The 22341-nt window shown below is 36.2% G+C and overlaps 1 protein-coding gene across 1 annotated transcript in view; it reads left to right on the forward strand.

The window, feature by feature from the left end:
* The window catches only part of Ccser1 (coiled-coil serine rich protein 1), a 1161699-nt gene that overhangs the window by 1128521 nt on the left and 10837 nt on the right, over positions 1-22341 (forward strand). The gene's annotated exons all lie outside the window — the stretch shown is intronic.

Genomic DNA, 22341 nt, shown 5'->3' on the forward strand with positions numbered 1-22341 from the left:
TCTAGTATCCACTTATGAGTGAGCATATAACCTGTGTGTCTTTCTGCTTCTGGGATACCTCACTCAGGGTCATCTTTGACTTGTATGAAAAAAAAAATTCAGGTCTCTGAAGAAAGAATTAGAAGAAGATATCAGAAGATTAAAAGATCTTCCATACTCATGGCTTGTCAGGATTAACCTAAAAATGGCTACCTTACCAAAAGCAATCTACAAATCAATGCAATTCCTATCAAGTTACCAACACAATTCTTTACAGACCTTGAAAGAAAAATTCTCAACTTCATATGGAACAACAAGAAACCCAGAATTGCTAAAACAATCCTCTACAATAAAAAATCTTCTGGAGGTATCTCCATCCCTGATCTCATGCTGTACTATAGAGCAACAGCAATAAAAACTTCATAGTACTGGCATAGAAACAGAATGGTGGATCAATGGAACCGAATAGAAGACTCAGAAATAAACCCCCACACTTATGGACATCTGAATTTTGACAAAGATACCAAAACCATACAATGGAAAAACAAACAAAAAACAAACAAACAAACAACAACAACAAAAAAAAACCCAAAAAACAAAAACAGCATCTTCAACAAATGGTGCTGGTCTAACTGGATGTATACATGTAGAAAAATGCAAAAAGATCCATACTTATAACCCTGCAGAAAACTAATGTCCAAGTGGATCAAAGACCTCAATATAAAACCAGACACATTAAATTAGAAGAAAAAGTGGGGAATACCCTTGAACTCATTGGCACAGGAGACAACTTCCTGAACAGAACACCAACAGCACAGGCTCTAAGAGCAATAATGAATAAATGGGACCTCATAAACTGTAATTTATAACAAAATAAATTAATTAAAAGTTTTTGAAAATAAAGAGAAAAGAAACATAGCATGGTTTTACCTATTCACATAATTTTTAGAAGATTTTTTTATTGTTTATTATTATTAGTTACATTTTATTAACTCTGTATCCCAGCTGTATCCTGCTCCCTTATTCCCTCCCAATCCCACCCTCCCTCCCTCAGCTTCTCCCTGCCCCTTTCCAAGTGCACGGATTGGGGAAGACCTCCTCCCCTTTCATCTGGCCCTGTTTTATCAGGTATCTTCAGGGCTGGCTGCAAAGTCCTCCTCTATGGCCTAACAGAACTGCTCCTCCCTTGGGGGGTGGGGAGTCAAAGAGCCAGTCATTGAGTTCCTGTCAGAGATAGTCCCTGTTCCCCTTACTATGGAAAACCAATTGGTTATTGAGCTACCACGAGCTTCGTCCAAGTAAAGGTTCTAGGTTATATCCATACATGTTCCTTGGTTGGAGAAATAGTTTCAGAAAAATCCCCTGTGCCCAGATATATTTGGTCCTTGTGGGGCTCCTATCCTTTCCTTGTCATACTAACTCCCCTTCTGCCAAAGTTTTGGTTGAGTCTTAGTATCTGTTTTGAAATGCTGCTTGGTAGTGTCTTTCAGATGCCTTCTGTAGTAGACTCCTGTCACATGTCCTATGCATATCTCATTTGTCTTTCTAAGTGAGGATTGATCATCTTACCCCGTGTCTGCTTTCTTGTTTATCTCCTTCAGGTGTATAGACTTCATTATGTTTATCATATCTTATAGGTCTATATAAGTGAGTATATACCATGTTTAATGCATATAGTAATCATCTTGGCAATAAGCACTTTCTTAGCAATTTTTATATATCAGTTAATAATGTCAGTATTTCAACATTTTGAAAGCAAGCTTAGCCAACAGGGACTAAAAAATAAAACACAATGACAACTGCTTTAATTGAACCAAATTTATTTTTTAAAATAGACTCTACAGCCGAAGTGTTAAACTAAGTCAACCTCAAGCCAAACTTATACTGTACCTCTGACACTAAATTGCCTATGATAGATGGCAGTACATTTGACATCAGCTACAAAACATAAACTACCCAGTGTCATGTCTCTTGAACAAAGCCCCCAATCCATCAATAATTCTTAGTATGGCAGGTTTCAGTAAACTATAACATCTTTTGTTTAATGTAAGGAAGATAAATTTCATGGATTTACGGATGTGATGCTGATAGTCTATGTAATGCCTAGCCTATGTAAAACATTGTATAAATACACATTATAAATTTACAAATTTACAAAAAGAGTTTAGATTAAATCCAGTGAATATTATATACGAATATGAAACGCCATAAAGCATTTTTAACAATGTTTATAATTGGAGCTCTTGAAGGTTATACAAATTAAAATGGCATTCACACTTCCAGAAGCACAGTACAAATGTGAATTTATCATGAAATGTCCATAGGAGATATACCACCTTGCAGAAAGGCGCACTGTATTCACAGGTTTTTAAATAAGATTCTTGAGCTTCAATGGGAAGGCATACTATTGTGCAATTAAAAGTGATAATATACCATTATTTCCAATTAACTAATATATTTTAGTAAGTACTATAAAAAGGCCGAAGACTGATCACTTGCTATGTATGTGTTTAATCTAACCCATGCAACACTGATGAAATTTCCAAATAGTTTTCTCAAATACAGAGCGTGTTAGCAGCCATTCTGCTAAGAAGTAACTGCTAAAGAGAAAATTATTTTGTTTCTACATAAATATTAGCTTAAACTTACTTCTTGTTTTTCTTTTCTTTTGTACTTTAAATTTATTTTTTATAATTTATTCACTTTACATCCAGATTGTATCCCCCTCCCTCTTCTCCTCCAGGTCCCACTCTCCCTTCCTCTTCCCCTCTCCCTCCCATATTTCCCAGAAAAAGTGGGCCCTCCTCCCCTACCACCTGACCCCAGCATATCAAGTCTCATCAGGACTGCCTGTATCTTCTACCTCTGAGTACTAGTAATGCTTCCCCACACACACTAAGGGGAAGTGATCAAAGATCAGTAAACAGAGCCCTTAACAGAAACAGCTCCTGCAGCCAAAGCTCCCCTTACTAGGGCATTCCACAGGGAGACTGAGCTGCTTATCAGCTACATCTGAGCAGGGTCTAGGTCCTCTTCATGCATGGTCCTTGTTTGTCTCTGCAGGTCCCCAGGGGCCCTGATTTGTTAGCTCTGTTAGTCTCCTTGTGGATCTCTTCCAAGTCTTTCTATCTCCTCCTTCTTCCATAAGATTCCCTGCACTCTGCCCACCTTAGGCCCACCTTCCTGTTTTTCTTATGCTTAGTTAAAGTAATCACAATTAACCACCTGTCATTTTCCAAAATATTGCAGTGTTCATGTTTTCAACTATATAGTGCAACTTCTGTCCATATACTGTATTCTTTTTGACATTTATTTTCACTTCTGCTGTTTTGCAAAAGCAGAAATTTGTAAGTTTCCTAGTCTAAGAGATTGGACTGGAAATTACCTTGCCATATAACTTCCTAGATTTCATTGTTGGTCTTAGCATGGTGAAGATTCTTTTATACATTCACTGAAATCATGAACTTGGTAGTTAAAGAAATGAAAACCTGATGGATTACTTGTGTTTTCTTGGTTCTTCTAACATGCTACGTATAATTAGCGAACTACTGCTCATTATTCTAAGATGCCATGTAGAAAACAAGCAATAGAAAAAAAATCTGGAAATGATTCATTAGAAGATAATAATAACAGTCCTTTTGGGTGCATTTCTCAAATCAAAAATGAAGTCTCTTGCTCCTGATATGTGCATATACCACAATCAGAAATTCCTTCAGCCAAAGCTGCATCCACATTAGCATGTCAACGTGCGTGTTTGCATTGTGCTGTTCAAACCATTTCACTTTCCCTCTTTATTTTGAAGGGGTTGCCTGAGGTAGAACAGGGCAGTCATCTTCCACCAAATTCATAACGCTTAAAGAACTGTCAAGGTAGAATCAACCTTTGTATACTTTTAGATAAATATGATGACAGTGGTTGTAAATCTGAAACATACGCCCTGCTACCTACTAACTAAAATATTACCAGTGTCTTAAATTCCTGTATCACCACGGAAATCTTCTCTTTTTTCCACTTAACCAAAGTTCAGCCATTACAGAGGCCTCCCACGATGACTTCCGTTTACTTTACAGATCTTGCTCTTCAAAGATATTAAAAACAATTGCTGCAAACCACAGCATTTTCACACTTCCTGTACTTACAGCTGATATAAGGCTTTATCCAAACACAGGTGGTTTATTAACAGGTCTTTTTGATACAAGTTTGTGTGTAAATATCCAGCACATACAGTCATTTAAATAATCGCAGTGGCGGAAGTGATGTTTGTATGTTCAGTTAAGCTTAGTGAAAGGAAATAGTAACTTTACATCGTGCAATCTCCTTTTTGCATCTTAAGCTATTTTAAGACATTTCTATTTTATTTTCTGAACAGAATGATTTTCTTTTGATCCAATAGGTATATTCTTTGATTTGCATAAACTTTACTAGTAAGCAGCAACTACATGCTTCAAGAGATTAAGCTCCCTTTCCTAAGACCTTTCAATGATTAGAATAACTGAAGACATATGCTTTTAAACACTAAATTAAAAATCTACAGTGATATCTTTATCATGGCATTCCTGGCCTAGTGCAAAATTATACTTAATTTTTAGAGGTTTAAAGAGAAATCTTTTTTATCATATATGTCGTAGACATAAAATATAACTACATGGAGTAAACACAGTTTCTCTTCGTATATTATGTAAAATAAGATTAAAAAAAGACTAGGCAGGAAATTACAATGGAGTAAGAAGATGGCGACTTTTAATTGGCTATATATGGTTGAATAATTGTCTCACATCAAACACTTGTTTATGACAGTGTTGATATTGGGAGTTGTTCAAACCTATGAGATGTGGCCTATCATGTGGAAAACGGATTACTGAAATACAGTTGGAAAATACACAGGAACCTTCGCTGATTTTTTGGTGCTAAGTTGTCCTTAGTTGAGCAGCTATTACAGCAAACTTTTCAACTATGATTTCTACTTTACCACAGGTACAACTGCCATGTGCAAACCAATGACAGATACAGACCTCTGAAACTATGAGGTAGAACATCTTTGCAGTAATAAAAATATATGTATCACAGGCTACCTTGGAGCAATTAGTCAAGACACTTTATCTGAATTTGTGGAGTCAGAAAACATTTGCTCAAAAAGAATGCTTATTCTGTAACAAATTTTATTTTAAATTAAAAAGAATTTTTAAAAAGTTACTTAAATGCAGACAAAGAAAAGGCATTAATAGTTTAAAAATACAGGTTAGAAAGAAATTTGTAAATTAAGAAAAGGATACTCCAACCAAAGACCATGCTTTCATATTTATGACAACTAGCTGGTATCAAAACAGTAAAGAAATGTTATTAGAATATAGAAAAAAAGAGATCCTTTCTTTTTTATTCATGCTAATTTTTTACTTTTTCTTTTTATTATTATTGATTTTCTTATAATTTATTCACTTTGTATCCTGGTTGTAGCCCTCTCTTTCATCTCCTCCCGGTCCCACTCTCCCTCCCTCTTCCTCCCCTATTCCTCTCCCCTAGTCCACTGATAGGGGAAGTCCTTCTCCTACTGTCTGATCCCAGCTCATCATATCCCATCAGGACTGCCTGCATCCTCTTCCTCTTTCATAGTGTTTGTTTGGAGAACAAACTCAGGTTTTCATGGTTGGCAATAAGCTGATCTATCTTGCCAGTACAATATTCCACTTTATTGCATGTGCCTATTAACAAATATTTAAAAGCATCCATATGGGTAGTCTCCCATGAGAAAGAAGAATCCATAGGAGATAGTTTTGTCATAAGTATAATCAGCAAAAATATTGCTATAAAAATAAATCATTTAAATATAAAACAATGTTGTGTATCTGTATATTGGCATGACCTCAATTCATGTTAAGAAACTCTTCTTCTAAAATAGAAGAACAATACAATTAAAATATTGTGTTATAAATTTAAAGAACTTCATATTAAAAACTATGAATTACTGTTGAAATTAATTGAAGATGCAAATGATACAATGTTATCTCATATGCCCACATTTGTAGAAATCATATTATTAAAATACCCAAATGACATAAAGGGATATAACAACTATCTATAAAAATCCCAGTTAAATTTCGTCTAGAGATGGAAAAGTGATTCTAAAATTCATGTGAAGTATAAAATATGCTGAATAGCTAAATAAATCTCAAAGAAGTAGAAAAGGGCTAAAGGAATCATACTTCCTGATTACAAATATAGTAATCAAGAAAGGCTGAGAAGGGTACGAGGTCCTATACATATACCAATGTGGCAAAATAGAAATCCCCAAGGAATGTCATATGTAAATAGCAAATTCATCTTTAATAAAGCCACAAACAAGTGCATAATGAAGAAATAGTCCTCAATATACATTTTACATGCACAGTGAATACATATTCACACAAATATGTAAATATTTAAAATGTTATAGATCTAAACAACAGTACAAAGCTTACAGAAGCAATACAGAAACAGTCTTATGATGTGATTAAAACATACCAACAAAAATAAAATTACAAATATGGCACATTCAAATAAAATGTACTATACAGGAAAGAACATAAACAATAAAATAAAACTGCAACCTATCTAGTGGGTAAAAATATTTGTAAATATGCATTCAATAAATATTCTGTATCATAACTGTATTAAAAAAAACACAGCTCAACTGCAACAAAACAAACAATAAAAACATTAACAATGTTGGCAGAATTGTTCAAATGATAAAAGTGCCTATAGCCAAGCCTGATGGCTTCTTCTATCCAGCAACATATATATCAGAAGAAAGCTCATTACTAAAATTTGACTTCTTTTTAAAAATTCTTTATTAATTACACTTTATTCACTTGGTATCCCCCCTGTGGTTCCCTCCCTCCCATCCCAATTTCTCCCTTCCTCCACCATCTGCATGCAAGCCCCTCCCCAAGTCCACTGATAGGGAAGGTCTTCTTTTCCTTCTTTCTGATCCTAGTCAATTAGGTCTCATCAGGAGTGGCTGGATTGTCTTCTTCTGTGGCCTGGTAATGCTGCTTCCCCCTCAGGGGAAGGTAATTAAAAAGCAGGTCAATCAGTCCATGTCAGAGACAGTCCCTGTTCCTATTACAATGGAACCTACCTGGACCCTGAACTGCCATGGGCTACATCTGTGCAGGGGACTTAGGTTATCTCCATGCATAGTCCTTGGTTGGAGTATCAGTCTCAGGAAAGACCCCTGTGCTCAGATTTTTTGGTTCTGTTGCTCTCCTTGTGGAGTTCCTGTCCTCAATTCCTATCCAGAAAGGCAAAGAAGATGGACATCAGAAGAAGGATAAAAGAGGGAACAAATCAGGTGCCTGACACAGAGGGCCTCTGAAAGGCTCTGCCCTGCAGACTATCAATGCAGATGCTGAGACTTATGGGCAACCTTTGGGGAGAGTGCAGGGAATCTTATGAAAGAAGATTGGGAAACAGCAAAATTTAACTTCTTATCTCCACAAACACACAACTATTCATATCCGTGAAGTGAATTTAATTAAAAATAAAAACACTTTAACATACTGGTGCAGTCTTTTTTTTTTTCTTTTTGAAATGAGATATATAATTGAGCAATGAGGGTATGAAGAAATGTTCAACTTCACTAAACATTCAGAGGAATTCAGATCAAGTGCAAACTTTTATTAGCTCCTTCTACTTGGGAGGCTTACTATTAAATAATAGATGATAGATAGATAGATAGATAGATAGATAGATAGATAGATAGATAGATAGATAACAGCTACTGATAATGTGGGAAAATGTGAGCCGATATGCATGCTGGTAGAAATTTAAACCAGCATACCCAGCATGAAAAACTGTATGAAGGATTCTTAAAAGCTAAAATAGATTTCAATAGGGTCCAATTTTTTTTTTTTTTCAAAAAAAGAAATGAAAGGTGACCTAGAAGTTAACACTGCTGCCAGTTCCTTCAGAAGACTGGAATTTGATTCCTAGCACCACATTAGGTAGCTCACAAACACTGAATCTCTACCTCCAGGGGATTTAATGAAGCATTCTGTTCTCCACTGGCATATGTAAACACACACACACACACACACATACACACTGGATATATGTCTGTAGAATTCTGTACTCTTAAATTTCACTACAGGATTTACACTGCTCCAGATTTGTGGACATCACATCTATCCAATGATGGATTATTGAATCAAGAAATGATCATCTCTGTTTCCGAGGGTGGCCTGCAGAGACTGATGAATCAACCAAGGACCATGCATGGAAATAACCTGGAACCCATGTACAGATGTAGCCATGGTCAGCTCAATCTCAATAGGGTTTCCCTAGTAAGGGAGCAGGGGCAGTCTCTGGCATGAACATGGTTGCCTGCTCTTTGATCACCTCCCCCTGGTGAGGTGGCCTTACAAGATACAGAGAACGAGAACCAGACAGTCCTGATGAGAACTGATAAGCTAGGCTCAGATAGTAGAAGAGGCGGACTTCCCCTATCAGTGGACTGGTTGAGTAACATGTGGGAAATAAAAGGGGGACCAGGAGGAGATGAGGAAGGTGACTACCATTGGAATACAAAGTAAATAAAATATAATAATAATAATAATAATAAATAATAATAATAATAATAATAATAATAAATTAAAGAAAAAAACAACAAAATATAAAAAAGAAATATAATTATTTTTCTGTCCACCTGTACATTATCTATATCTAATTTATCTATGTATGTATCATTTGTCTATCTACCTACCCATCTATCTTCCTATCTCTGATCAGTCTATTAGCTATCTAAATAGCATATATATACTATTTGAAAGTATTTAGTATTTTGAGGCATGAAATATTCCTCTCTTTGGAAATATTACAATAATGTAAAAAAGTTTAAATACCACTGAAATTATATTTCAAATAATTCTTATTTATTATTAAATAAAGTAAAACCATAAAGTTTACAATTTATTCTAATATATGTTTTATTATGAGTGATATGACCACTTCTATTGAATAGTATTAATTCAATAACTTTTCTAAGCTAATCATTAAAAAGTCACCAGACTTGGCTCTCTTGAAATATCTTCTGAAGGTTTAGCATCAATATCTTCATCTTATTCTGATTTAACATTTCTTTAATGGACCCATGGGTATTTGAATATTGAATGTTAGTAAAAATGTTAAAGATCCACTTCAACATTTAGTTGAACATGTTAGTTCAAGTAATTGAACTAACAGATTATTTTTGTTTGGACTCCAGGAGTATACCATTTTCTATCACAGTATCTTCAAAATTATACTGATAATCATGCAGACAATCAGTATTTTATCTTACACAATTTACATGCATTTTGTCTTTAAAAAATATAAATTTGCTGAAGGAAAAATCATGTTCTGAAAATTCTGGAATGTTGTTCTAACCAAACACACAGACTCATATGCATGTTCATGTGAGCACACACTCACCACAGTAACATGAAACTCTTAGATATTTTACATTAATTTTTAAAAATTGAGATGATAATAATTACATTATTTCTCTCTTCTCTCTCATCCCTTCAAACATGATCATATGTCCCTCCATCATGCACTCTTTCACATGCATGGCCTCTTTTTAATTAAATGTAGTGTCTTTCATACATTGTATACATATATATATATACATATATATAAACACAAACTAATATATATATATATATGCCATAAACATACACACACACTCATATAAATTTTTTTTTTCAAGATAGGATCTCACTATGTACTTCTGGCTATCTTAGACCTCACTATGTAGACCAGACTGGCCTTGAACTCACAAAGATCTGTCTGACTAGGATTAAAGGATCTGTGCTAGGATTAAAGGATTAAGACATGTGCCAATACTCCTGGCTGCATGACTATATGTATATAAACACGTATATTCTGAAATATAACCTGCATGGTATGTATAATATTATTTGTGTATATGTTTTTAGGGCTGACAGGTTTGTATCGGATAACCTATTGGTATGTTCTCCCCCCGGGGAAGACAACTTCCCTGCTTTCATCATCCCTTAGTACCTTGTGGGGATTGTGTGTATGTGTGTGTGTGTGTGTGTGTGTGTGTATGTATGTGTTTGTGGTGTTGAAGACTAATGTTCCTTCCTTATCTGCTTTGGCATGATGTTTGTGTTGGCCAACTCCAGCTCATGTTTAGGTAGGCATGTTCATGTGGTGTACCTTCTGACGTTACTCAGAGATAAAATCTCACAGCATACTCTTTGAACCTCTGTCACTTTAAATCATTTCACCCCATTTTCTGTAATGTTCCCTGACTGTTAGATTGGTAAGACTTTTTTTCTAGACACATCTATTGGGACTGGGTTCAAAAACTCTGCATTTAAGATTAGTTGTGGTTGTCTGTAATGCTCTCTACCTTTGTTGTGAAGAGAAGTTTTTATTAATGAAGTGTGAGGACAACTCTTATATATGAGCATTACCATAAACGTTTACAATGTGGTCAAGAATTATTCTAGTAGAGTAAGGTAGTGTTTGGGGGTTCTCCTCTATGATCCATCATTTCTCTAGCCCTGCATACTTGGCTAGGTTTTCAGGAGGGCACATAGTTTCCTTCTTGTTGAGTGAAACTTTAAGTTCAGTTAAAATGCTATTGATTACTGCCAAGATGAGAGCCATTCCTGCATCCTTGGGGTTATTGTGCCGTGCTGGTCTGTGCTATGGTTTATATATGACGCAGTCTGGTAGGAATGATAGCAGTAGAAAGTTTGTCTTTAGAGGAGGGGCTTTCAGGTCAGCTCCAGCTCAGTGGCCCCTGAGCTCCTGTCTGGTGTGTGGTGTTTCCAGCATTAGGAAATTACCTTCGGTAGTGGATGACAAGCAGGGGTCTTAGCAATAGTCTACCATGACATCTGCAGGACAACTCAAAAGAGTATTTCCCACGACTGGTATTTAAGTTTTTGTTTGGTGGTCAGTGGCTCTTAGAGTGACCATTTTAGCCAAAATGTTAAAATTTCACTTAAACTATATATGTATATTGATAGGGAGACTTTCATACATTATAGTTTTTAATACTATGAATTCCTTGTGACTTTTCAGACATATTTGCTGTTTTTTTTTTTTTTTTTTTTACCAACCATCTGCATTTTCATTCATTTTCCTCTCCATTTTTTGACTAGAGTTCTCCCTTTCCCCGTTTTCTGAATCATATCATATGTCTTCTGCTATTAACTCTCTACTGCTCCCCCAACCACTGTGAAAACGGTCCCTGATTTCTGTGGCAACTCAGTGATCTGTATTTGCATCTGAGTGCTTGGAGCTAGAAGTCTCCACTAAGAAAGAGGATGTGGTAGTTTTCTTCTTAAATCTAAGCTACCTTGCTCACTGTGATCCTTCCTAGTCCTATCCATTAACCTTAAATAGTCATGAATTTATTTTTCTTTACATCTGAGTAGTAGTCTATAGTACAAGGGTACTATGTTTTCATTAGGCACTCATCAGTTAAAAGACATTTAGGTTGTTTCCAATTCCTAGCTATTGTGAAGAGAACAGTGATGAACTTGGCTGAATAAGTATCTATGGGATGTGATTGTGAGTCCTTTGGGCAGATGCCAATGTGCAGGATAGTTGAGCTTTATGGTAGTTTTTTTTTTTTTTTTTTTTTTTCCTTTTCAGAATTCTCCACGCTGATTTCCATAATAGCTATATCAGCTTTTAAATCTAAACAGTGAGTGTGGTTTCACCTTTTCCGGTATCCTCTCCAGCATTTGTTCCTGATTATTCTGTTGATCTTTGCCACTTTGACTGTAATAAGATGAAATCTCAAATTGATTTCATATTTCTTAGCTGTAGATTTTTATTTTGAGAACTCACTTTTTAAAAAAAAATAGGTTTAGGGTTTTTCTTTATTTTTTTTTATTTCTTTACATATTCTGAATTATTCCTCTGACAGACATACAGGTGTCAAAAATTCTTTTCCTTTCTGTGGTCTTTCTCCCCACCCATTTTATTGTTTCTAAACATATACAGAGAAGGGTGATTGACAGCGTGTTCGACTAGGAGGAGTGATGTCTGCAAAAAAGAGATTTGAAAATTATGGTGTGGTACAGAGTGCATGCAGTCAAGAGAAGTTAAGACTTTCGATTTAAAACCTTAACTCTCATTTTGAATAGTGCTACTCTAACCATTCTGAAGACATTGGTGACATTAGTCTGCGCAAGCTCCTGTCATGCTTGTGCGTGTGCGTGTGTATGCGTATCTCCATGACTGCTGAATATCCTGCCCATAAGAAGCAGAATTTCAAGTGATCATACTGTTTCTTTGTAAGTCCTGACAAAAATAAGTTGTATTTTCAGGCATAATACATGAGCGTAAATGGATATTTATCCCTGAAATTTACTACCCTAAAGAAGAAATGACATTTTAGGGCCAAAATCTCGTGATGAGTACCAAAGTTCACACTGCCACAAAGATAAGGGGTCTAAGGAGCAGCTGCTTAGATTTGATGACACAGTTTTGTATTCTGAGTAAAGGAGGAGAACATGAAGTTGCAAGAAGACCATACCAGAATGATGACAGCAGTATTTACTGAAACTTACTTTGGGGCAAGATGAAAAGGTCAATGATTTCCTTTGATTGATGCAGTTTTCATGGTTTTGGCACAGTTGTACTTTATAAATGACCAGACTAAACACATGAATATTTTATTTTGACAAAATGTTATTTTAATCAAATTGGTTAAATATTAGATGCCTATGTTTATTGCAGAAACTTGGAAATATTCCAATGTAATTCACATCAAGATCTTAAGTTTGTGGAACAGTCAGGCATATACCCAAATGTTTAAGACATTGGTTTAACTTACTCTGTCACTATTCATGTGATAGTGTAAAACCAAATTCTCACAGAATTCATCAGGAGACTTGGGGCATACAAACATACATTGATCTGGTTTATGACTTGAAATGTTTCATCCTGTAGCAGTGTTTCACTTCTCTTCAATAAATAAAAGCATTAATTTTACAAGGATTAGAGTCACATTAACCCCAAGAACAGGCTCTAAAACCTTGAATATCGCCTGACACTTGCATGTTTGTTCATTTCCCATAGCCCCAGGCATGGTATTGAGACTTTACCACATGGACCATTGAAAACTATTCTAGTTTCAAACCATAGCTCTATCCTTGATAATACTCATGCTGAAATGTTTGTTTCTTCACTTTTTTTCACCAAATAACTAATTTTTCTTCCAGGGCAATCATGTCCTTAATTTGGACATGAATCATCTCTTAAAGTATATCTATTTCATACTCACTATGGTAATTAGAGATTAATTTCAGCACAAACAGTTGGTATGTTTCATCTCTTCAGTTTATTTTTATTAGTTACAAAGAAAAGGGCTCCCCAAGAAGACATTCAGGAAAACTGTGCAAAAGCAACAATTGCTATTTTTAAAACATGGATATCATGTATAAACATGTTTAAAAATTATATCAAATATAACTACTTAGTAAAAAATAGAGAATAGCAGGATTTTTTATCTGTTCCTTTGAGTCTCTTTATTGATTAGTAATATTTAGGCAGCAAGCATAAAGGGGTTGGTTTCTTTTTACAGATATGCTGAACCTTCCAGGACTGTGTTTTGATGTAGTAGATACTGTCTTTTTTATTATTATTATCTTTTTTTCTTTATTAATTACACTTTATTCACTTGGTATCCCCCGGTGGTTCCCTCCATCCTCCATCCCAATCCCTCCCTTCCTCCACCTTCTGCATGCATAGCCCCTCCCCAAGTCCACTGATAGGGGAGGACTTCTTTTCCTTCCTTCTGATCCTAGTCAATTAGGTCTCATCAGGAGTGGCTGCTTTGTCTTCTTCTGTGGCCTTGGTAATGCTGCTTTCCCATCAGGGGGAAGTAATTAAAGAGCAGGCCAATCAGTTCATGTCAGAGACAGTCCCTGTTCCTATTACAATGGAACCTACCTGGACCCTGAACTGCCATGGGCTACATCTGTGCAGAGGTCTTAGGATATCTCCATGTATAGTCCTTGGTTGGAATATCAGTCTCAGGAAAGACCCCTGTGCTCAGATTTTTGGTTCTATTGCTCTTCTTGTGGAGTTTCTGTTCTCTCCAGATCTTACTGTTTCCCACTTCTTTCCTAAGATTCCCTGCACTCTGCCCAAAGGTTGCCCATAAGTCTCAGCATCTACATTGATAGTCTGCAGGGCAGAGCTTTTCAGAGGTCCTCTGTGTCAGGCTCCTGACATGTTCCCTCTTTTCTCCTTCTTCTGATGTCCAGCCTCTTTGCCTTTCTGGATAGGAATTGAGCATTTTAGCAAGAGTCCTCCCTCTTGATTAGTTTCTTTAGGTGTACAGATTTTAGTAGGTTTATCCTATATTATATGTCCATATGAGTGAGTATACACCGTGTGCATCTTTCTGCTTCTGGGATAGGTCACTCAGGATGATCTTTTCCAGATCCCACCATTTACCTGCAAATTTCATGATTTCCTTTTTTTTTTTATTGCTGAGTAATATTCCATTGTGTAGATATATCACAATTTGTGCATCCATTCCACCACTGAGGGACATCTGGGCTGTTTCTAGCTTCTGGCTATTACAAATAAAGCTGTTACAAACATGGTTGAGCATATGTCCTTATTGTGTACTTGAGAATCTTTTGGATATATGCCTAGGAGTGGTATAGCTGGATCTTGAGGAAACACTATTCCTAGTTGTCTGAGAAAATGCCAGATTGCTTTCCAGAGTGGTTGTAAAAGTTTACATTCCCACCAGCAGTGGAGGAGGGTTCCCCTTTCTCCACAGCCTCTCCAGCATGTGTTGTCTCTTGAGTTTTTGATCTTAGCCATTCTGATACTGTCTTAAGGCCAGAATTGTATGAGCTATAGAGGTCAACTCTATAGAGAAAAGGTGTAGGGAGACTTCAGATGTAAGCCCAGATCAATGAAGTAAAGTGCTTTATAACTGGATGAAATACAACTCTTCCTCTAAGTGACATCCTACACTGGATCAATGTGCTAGATGCAGAGAGGCACCAAACTGAGAGACTGCATGGTGAGCAGTTGACATGGTTACAAATGCACTCACTAAAGAGACTAATTAACTGGAATTGGTAGATCAGTAGTTTTATAAACTCTCAGTCAGGAAAAATGTTTTATTATGATATCCTCATAAAATTCACCAACAATAATAGTGGAAACTTTAGCTTAATTTGTTAGGTATCTCTCCATTTGAAGACCTTGCTTCTTTACACTGGCATTCTTGGCTTCTAGTATTTATTCCAACCTTCCCATTTGAGGATTATATTTTTCCCTAGGTGGGGGTGTGGAAAGATGGCTCCATATTTATGAACACTTGCTGTTCTTTCAGAAGACCTGGGTTTGGTCCCCAGTACACACATGGGAACTAATGACCATCTGTAATTACAGTTCCATAAGATCAGACGCGATGTCCTCTTCTGGGCTCTATGGGCACTGTATTCATGTGTGCACAGATATGTACACTGGCAAAACACCCACACACATAAAGTAAAGATAAATATTTATGAAAAGTACCCTAAGAGGCAAAACTGCTCCACTTGAAAAGCTCGAAAACACAGTTGATTCATATGTTCTTTCCTAGTATGCTACATGGATAGACTGAAATCATAGTTGACATGTATAGATATGTTGGGGTGAAGTAATATTTAACATGAGCATCCAACACCTGGATTTGTCTATTTGGACTGTTGGACTTCAGCACGTATTTTGGTTTTACTTGACTATTTCATGGCCATATTTTAAAAAAATTGGAGAAAATAAGAAAATAGTTGGCTGAGAAGAGACTGAGAATTTTTCTCTACAATGATTATCTTCATCACTGTCCCACAACTATCAGGGTTCAGGGTGGATTATGGAAGAGGAGCTGAATGAGTTTAAGAGTGGTAGGATGGGAAGGTGTACAGAGGAATACTGTGGAAACACAGCTGTTTCACTCATTACCTCACATCAGCTGTGGTTTCCTGCTTTAGACAGTTGTGTGATCAAGCCAGCTAATAAATTTCTATATAAACAGGAGAGATGTTCTTTCCAACCCCTTTTATACTCACAGCTACTGGTAAGTTACACACCTGATAGGTGCTAAGGGAGAATCACTCTTCTCATATGTGTTCCCACTGGTAAGTTTTCAATGGTCCGGTGAATTTTTACACATCAATTATGAAATAGACTTTTTGGAAGATGCAACACACAAGCATACTTACTCTAGACTGTGAAACTGTGATAGATCAAAGTTCAGGTACCTCTAAAGTTCAATTTGGTGAATCAATGGGTTTTATTGGAGTTACTTACAGAAATATGTAGGACTTCTTACAAGTGCAGACATTATTAAAGCCAGCTACTTAACCAAAGTCTACCCCAGCATGTGTGGCAGCTTACAAAATCTAGTGACCCAGAGCACATTGCACAGTCTGGAGGCAACACAACAGTTTGGAGAGTGTTCTCTGCAGAAGTTTCAGTTGTTCTGAGCCTCTTCTGGGTACCTCAGCTGGTCTTTTCTCTTTTATGTACTTTGTGTAGTCTCTGCCACTTTTTGGTTTCTTGGCTAGATCCTCTCTCGAGCACACTGCTTGGCTGTTCTGTTTTTATCCCTGGGTCAGTCCAGGATAGCAGTCCTTTCCATCTGTATACTCATAGAAATGGAGGAGTGCAGTGAATCTGACCAGTGTCAGGGATTTCCTGGAGCTATCTTGAGTTATTAACTTCCTATCTTGGAAAAGCACCACACTATCTACATATAGATGTAGATAGTGAAGAGGGGCCCAGAAAAGAAGAGCTATTGAGAGCACCATTGTTGTCTGCTGTGCTTTCAACATACTAGGTGAACTTAATTTTTTACAGGGACTGTCTCTGTCATGAGCTCAGTGGCAGGCTCTTTGCTCTCCCTCCTCCAACAGCCCTCCGAGGGAGGAGCAGCCTTGCTAGGCCACAGAGGAGGACATTGCAGCCAGTCCTGATGAGACCTGAGAAGCTAGGGTCAGATGAAAGGGGAGGAGGACCTCCCCTATCAGTGGACATGGATGGGGGCAGGGAGGAGATGAGGAAGGGAGGGTGGGATTGGGAGGAAATGAGGGAGGGGGATACAGCTGGGATACAAAGTAAATAGCTTGTAATTAATATAAAAATAAAAATTGTAAAAAATGAAAATGAGACTAGAGAAATTATACAAAATTAAAGGATTTGATGTCGTGATGTTATATAAAAAATGAAAAATAGAATTTCAGATCACAGTGATTAATTCCACTTAAGTGCTTCTTAGGCAAAAAAAAAAAATAAGAATGTGTGGTAAATTTCCATTTTTCTTAAATCTCTGAAGTTCTTTAGGTGGAATAAAAGACAAGCATAAATAAAATGGTAAAAGGGATATGGGAGTTAAAGCAAGCAAGATAGAATTGTTTGGGATACAAGACATGCAGCCATTACTGTACACTTGCCATACCTTATTTCACTGACTCTAGCCTTTATTTCAAGCTCATTTACATACTTTTAGCAACTTCCTTACCATTTTAATAATGTTACTACCTTTGTTTCTGGAGCAAAACCATGATTCATTTCTAAGATGATTTTTTTTATATATTAAAAGTTTTATTTGAACTGATATTTATAATATGTATTCCCTAAGAATGTGTGGGTTTATGAATGAATGGAAGGATAAATTGTGAAGGTAAAAAAAAAAAATAAAAAAAAACAAAGGGAACTAGAGATATTTATAAGCTCATATAGTACATTAGTTTCAGTTTCCTTTTGTTTTCAACATTACTCAGGCATCCTTCGCCATGGATACCTAACAGATATTGTCCAGATACTTTAATATAGCACATGCGCTTTGAATTTCCTACTTCCCAAAGTCAACGGCTACTCAGTGTTTCTACCAATGAAAATTCCCATCTTTAGGCCAGGATAAGGACTCACCTCAGCCTTATAATTCTAATGTTGAACTTAGCCTCCACTGATACACGGGAGAGACCCGTCTGTAGTCAGAATAAACATACCTTTCTCCTTTCCACAACTTTGTCAGAAGAGTGGGAACTGTCCAGCCTTTGCTAACTGGCTGCTACAGTCAGGGCCCTTACATCTCAGTCTGTCAGAACATCGGTCATGAAGGCAACTCTTCATCAACACACACTTACCACTTACCTTTCTCATAACAGAGCAACAAAAATTTGCTTTTCTTTTCTTTTATTCAGTCAACAGTTTTATCTCACAGACTCAACAGATACTATTTTAAGTTCATAGACCATGGATTTTATCTAAATTGTATGATAAATATCATGTATCAGAGAATATTCCATTTTCAATCTTTTTGTTCTTTTGGTTCTGTACCTTATATTAAATGTACAATTTATGCCTATGCATTAGATGAGAGATAATGATTACATATACTCACTTAAAAATATAGGACATCTATAGGATAGCTAAAATTGATTAATTGATGACATAAAGTTTTATAATCTTGGGAATATTAATATAATCTAGATGCTTTTTCCATATAAAAATCAAAGAATTAAAATACATTCTCATAATTTTCATTGTATTTTGCATTCTTTATTATAAAAATCAAGAAATGAAGACATTAATATTTGCAGTGAGTTTGGTATTTGAAATTATTAAAATGACCATAATTGACATCAATAAAATATAAATAATTAAACATAATTATTTAGATCTGAGCAATTTATATGTGTCATCTGACACTTATTATATTTTACATTTTGTAGATTTCTTTCTATTTAAAAATCAATTTTAGATCTTTTTAAGGATGACTAACTTTGAAGCAGTTGGCCCATCTGTTTTCTCTTTGTTAGGCAGACTTTCTGAGGTTACCCTGAATTTGTAAAGAAAATGATTTGCTTTGATATAATGGGTTTTCTAAAGGAAAAATAGCTTTATAATTTCTCTTTTCACTCTATAATAAGTTGTTTCTAACACCTTTAAAATTCATCATGCGTAGGAAAAAAGTTTAGCTATTTAAAAAAAGCTATTATTAAGTAAACCTCTTATCTCAAAGGCTCAATTCTTTGCGGAATGAAAGTGTGCATTTTAAAGTTTTGTTCCTTATTTAAAAATATGGTCCTAACATGTAGACAATTATATCTTGGCCATAAGATTCCATACCATGATTAATCTCTTGCTGTTTCACATTATTTATTCTGTATGAAAACATTTCGGAAAAGCTGGAGAGAAAATGCATATTACTTCATCTCAAATTCCCTGCATATTTACACACACACACACACACACACACACACACACACTCATAATGTTCTTTTGATGTTGCAAATGCTTTGAAGGGCTTTTAAATAGTATCAAGTCACCATATCATCAGCAGAAAATCCAAGATTCTGCAATCATCACTTCATGGCCAGAATTTTAATTTTGTCTGCTTTCCCTTAAATTGTACAGCTACTAAAAAGATAGCAGAACCAAGTAATGTGAGGCTGCATCTTTTGAAATATATAACACGAGGCATTAATTTGATCATACGTGAAATGTTGTTGTTGTTTGTTTTTTTGTTTGTGTTTTTTGAGGCAGGTTTTCTCTGTGTAGCTTTGACTGTCCTGGAACTCACTCTGTAGAACAGGCTGTCTTTGAACTAAGAGAGATCCATCTGCCTCTGTCTCCTGACATGTAAATAAACTCTTAAAATTGCTAAATTAACAAAAGTTAACAATATTATGATCAATGATCAGAGATCCCATGAAGGTTCTACATTGATCTGGTGTCTTCGCTCCAACAGTTCTTCCACTTCAGAGTTATTCAATGGACAGGAAGTTATTTATTATACAGACATTCTGGTACCTATTTATGATATGTCTTTAAAATAATTTTTTAAATTAAATTTTATTTTATTAATTACACTTTATTCACTTTGTATCCCCCCATAAGCTCCTCCCTCCTCCCCTCCCAGTCCCACCTTCCCTCCCCCTTCTTCACGCATGTCCCTTCTCAAGTCCACTGATAGGGGAGGTCCTCCTCTCCTTCCTTCTGATCTTAGTCTATCAGATCACATCAGGAGTGGCTGCATTGTCATCTTCTGGGGCCTGGTAAGGCTGCTCCCCCTTCAGGGGGAGGTGATCAAAGAGCAGGCCAATCAGATTATGTCAGAGACAGTCCCTCTTCCCATTACTATGAAACCCACTTGGACACTAAACTGCCATGGGCTACATCTGTGCAGGGGTTCTACGTTATCTCCATGCCTGGTACTTGGTTGGAGTATGAGTCTTTGGGAAGACCCCTGTGTTCAAATTTTCTGGTTCTGTTGCAAAGAGGATGGACATCAGAAGAAGAAGAAAACAGGAAACAACCTAGAAACCTGCCACAGAGGGCCTCTTAAAGGCTCTGCCCTGCAGACTATCAAAGCAGACTCTGAGACTTATGGCCAACTGTTGGACAGAGTGCATGAAATGTTATGTTAGAAGTGGGAAATAGTAAGATCTGGAGAGATCAGGAACCCCACAAGGAGAGCTACATGGTAACCTTAAGGAAAATTTTGTAATTTTGAATCTTAGACTATCTTCTGCAAATGGCTAAACAGCAGGAGTTGCCATCCTGGCTTTTATTATGTAAATTACCTTGATCCTGAACTCAGAGATCTGCCTGTTTCTTTTATTTTGTGTGTGCTAATTTATACTGTAACAAGCAAAGCCTAGTTGTTATTTTTAGTTGATGGTTCAGTGAATTGGCAGACCCTGACCAGAAAGAGCTGACAAGTATCTTACAGCCAGAGAACTTTAAATTTTAGTTGTTATTAATCTAATTATTAGGAAGAGTGCCCTTTTTCTTATCTGTACCTTAGTATTCCAATTCTTGGCTTTTTCCCCATTTTCTCCTTGAACTTTCTCAGAGAAGGCATGGAGAAGAACCATCACCATTCAACATATTGCAACCAGATCCATGATTATGACAGCCAAAATGAAGCCAAAAGGGCATTCTGCCATGGCAATTTTTTTTTAATTTTATTTTAGATACAGTTTTAGTCCAGCTTCTGTCTAGAGGTTTGTTTGCCTCGAGTTTCTTTCTTTCCTGTCATGGCTGTTGAGCTGAGCCCAGCTGAGCCAGCCACAGTATAAAGAAGCCATGCTTCTGTACCCCTCAGACTGCAGCAGGAGCAGCCAGTTTTGTTAAGTCTCAGATCTGCCCACAGGAGGCTGTCTTTTGCTCTTGGACAGGTTTAAGAGTCTCTCTTAAAGAGACAGTAATTGACCTGGGAGTTTTTAGGTTTTAAGTTTGGGTTTTATCACCGGGAGCTTATTCCCCCCATCAAATTATGATAAAGTATGATTTAAAGGTTGTGGATACTTAGGTTAGTTGGGCATCATTTGTTGTAAAAAATATTAATATTTACTATTGATATATATTTTGGTAAAGCTGCTGTTAATCCTAAACAGTTGTATAACGAAATCACCACACAGAGACTATGATTTATTTAGTTAACCTAGATCACAATGCTGGGCAATAATTACTCCATCCTAAACCTCCAAGCCCTCATAGTTTCCTAACATTCAGATTTTACCCATTATACTTGCTTTTTGAAATCTTAGGTACAGTTCATTCTCCACATCATTCCAAGACCTCTCCTCCAGCTCTGCTCTCCCAGCTCTCTCCTTCCTTTAGCATTTAAGCATACCCTAGGCATCTTGTACCTGGGCTTTACATTGATAGTGGCTATTTTCTGGCTTGCCCCCTTTTTGATGTAGGGTGGACAGTTTTGGTTTTTAAACATTAGAATATAATTTATGAGTTTTTAGGACTTAACTAGGCTGGCATGTACTTTTCCATAAATAGTAAAAATTAAGCGCATAATATAACAAATACCAAACAAACTACGTGATTTTATTGTGAGCTTTTGGTTTCATTTGTTATATTAATGATTTGATCCTATTGGTTTTTATTTAGTTTTCAATTTATATTAAGAGAGAGAGAGAGAGACCAGGAAATTGGTATGCTAAAATGGCAGGGAGAATTTAGGGATATTTGTTGGAAGGGAAAATCTGATCAAAATATATTGTATGAACAAAATTTTAAACAAAGTTTTTAATTTTTAAAAGAATAATTTTTAAAAGAATAAGGGGGCATGAGTTTGAGGAATAGTGGGGAGGAAAAAGCAGGAGTGGGAAGCTTCTGGAGGATGTTATGCTAATACAGTATTCACAAAACATCATCAATAAATAAGTAAACAACTAAAAACAAATAATGAAACAACAAGGACAAGAATACAACGATCTGATTAAAAATGGCCTATGGATGTGAACTTAGAGGTCTCAAAAATTTTAAAAAGCATGGTTAGGAAATATCTTAGAGTATTTGCCATCCTTGGCAACTATAGAAAGGCAA

This window comes from Psammomys obesus, unplaced genomic scaffold (genome assembly GCF_907164565.1).
Source record: "Psammomys obesus unplaced genomic scaffold, mPsaObe1.curated_primary_1811, whole genome shotgun sequence".
Classification (NCBI taxonomy): domain Eukaryota; kingdom Metazoa; phylum Chordata; class Mammalia; order Rodentia; family Muridae; genus Psammomys; species Psammomys obesus.